Raw genomic sequence first — 2,545 nt, 5'->3', positions numbered from 1 at the left:
CGGGAACTAGTTAGAGGAGGACTGGTGTGTGTAGTGTCTGTAACATATGAAGCTGTGTTTTGAGACTGTAATATGGCGTGCGGTCACCCAGAGAAACTGGACAAAGGGAAGTCTGGCCTATTTAGGGACTGCAATCTAAAAGCCATGTGATGTGTAGTGCTATGAAACGGGCACTGAGATGAGATGCAACTGTGTGTATTGAACTTCAATGATGTGTACTATAAAATGCTATGCACCTTTATGTGTGAAGTAACACATTAACGAGACTTTTGTGTTTAAACTTTGTGGGTCACTGCCTCTTCACTGTGTACGGTGCTACTGCTGCCTTACATATCAAATAGTCTTTCAATTTTTCAAAGGCCCTGATAGCATCTTGCGACCAAACCTTATAATCTGCCCTATTATGTGTAACGTTAGTAAGAGGTTTAGCAATTTGAGAAAAACCCTTGATAAATTTTCTATAATTGTTGGCAAATCCAAAAAAACATTGTGAAGCTTTAAGGTCACAAGGTTGAACCCAATCAACTATGGCCTGCATCTTCCCAGGGTCTATCTTGAACTCTTCTGCTGACAAAATAAATTCCAAGAATGGAATTTACTAAACAGAAAAAAAAATTCTCTAATTTTGTAAACAAAGTTCTCCCTCAACCTTTACAATACTACACGGACATGTTTCTGGTGGAATTCCAAATCGTTTGAGAGCTAGAATATTATCCAGGTAATTTACAACAAATCTTTCTATTCAATCAGAAAAAATATAATTCATAAAATTGAAAAAAACAGTAGGTGCATTGAATAACCCAAATAGCATGACAATATTTTCAAATAAACCATCTCATGTTAAGACCTCCGTTTTCCACTCACCACCCTTCTTGATGGATATCAAATTGTAAACCCCTCTAACATCAAGTTGAGAAACCCACTGAGCCCAAAGAAGCTGATTATATAGGTTGGGAATGAGTGGAAATGGGTATGTATTTTTAACCATGATCTTGTCTGGGTACTCTGACAAAAAGCCTTTGTGTGTACTCTGCATGTGTCTCTGTGGGAGTACTGTGCCAAAAAACCTGTGGGTGTACTCTGCACACGTCTCTGTGGGAGTACTGTGCCAAAAAGCTTGTGAATGTACTCTGCATGGGTCTCTGTCTGAGTACTCTGCCAAAAAATCTGAGTATGTACCCTGTAAATGTGTCAGTGGAAGTACTGTGCCAAAAAGCCAGTGTGTGCACTCGGCATCTCAGTGGGAGTACTGTACCAAAAAAGCCTGTGTGTGTACTCTGTCCATGTCTCTGTCTGAGTACTTTGCCAAAAAGCCTGTTTGTGTACTCTGCACTCATCTTTGTGGGATTACTATGCCAAAAAGCTTACACGAGTACTCTCTACCTGTCTCTGTCTGAGGCAGGAAGCAGAGAAGGGTGACTCTCAGAACGAGGAATGTGATGATGAAGTTGTAGATCCCACTTGGCGTGAACACAGAGGCACACAGCTGAGTAGGTCATCTGAGGAGGTGGATGAGGAGGAAGATGAGGAGGTTACATTGTGCTGTATGGTGCATACACGTACACAGAGTGATGCTTCCACAACGAGCACAGCATCCTCAGCTACAACTGTGGCTGTGGCCACCAAAATTCAGGGGTCTGCAGTTTGCAGGGATGGCAAGAGTTACCTAACCTGGACCTTTCTTGATACCGCAAGGGATGAGCCAACTCACGTTATCTGCCAACTTTGCAAAAAAATTAAGAAGAGTGGAAAAGTGCAATAATTTGACTACTACATACATAAACCTTCAAATGTTCAAACAACATGCGTTACTCTGGCAATACCACTGCTCTAAAATGTGGACCAGCAGACCTCAACAACTATCAGCTGCCCCATGAACTGCATCTGCTGCTTCTTCATCCTCCTCTTTTACTGTTCAAGTATTGTCACACAGGTCTCCAACTGCAGAACCTCCGGTTCTTTACCCACTCCAGTCAGGCTGATTGAGAGCCCACCATCAGCTGTAACAGAAGTGTACATGCCTGCTGTTTTTGACCAATCTTAAAGGAGAACACCACAACTTTATCAATCCACTGTTACATCTCCACCTGCACCTCACTTACTGTCCAGCAGTTTGCCCAGTTCACCGTACTCTGCCCTCTCTCAGCACTGCAGCCAGCTCACGGTCCTGCAGTTGTGGTCATGTAAAAAATTGTTTCCTCCTACACATAACAAAGCTAAGAGATTGAACTGCATCATCTCCAATCTGTTGGCCATGGAAATGCTGCCTTTCTGCCTGGTAGATACAGACAGTTCCCGAAAGCTGACTGTCACCGCAGTCCCCTAGTGCCAGTTGCTCAGTCACCATTACTTCTCTAAGAAATCTGTGATTGCACTGCACCAGCACGTTGCAGACAACAGAGGTTGCCAGTTAACAGGTTGATATGTGATGTGCCAGCACAGTGGATTTCCACTCTGCACATGTTGCAGCTACTGTGGTAGCAGCAACAAGCCCTGATGCAGTAAGGACCTCTGCACCCTTCTGCTCAGTTTCGAAATTGCTACT

This window comes from Ranitomeya variabilis, chromosome 2 (assembly GCF_051348905.1).
Source record: "Ranitomeya variabilis isolate aRanVar5 chromosome 2, aRanVar5.hap1, whole genome shotgun sequence".
NCBI lineage: Eukaryota > Metazoa > Chordata > Amphibia > Anura > Dendrobatidae > Ranitomeya > Ranitomeya variabilis.
Note: the sequence above shows the minus strand (reverse complement) of the source record.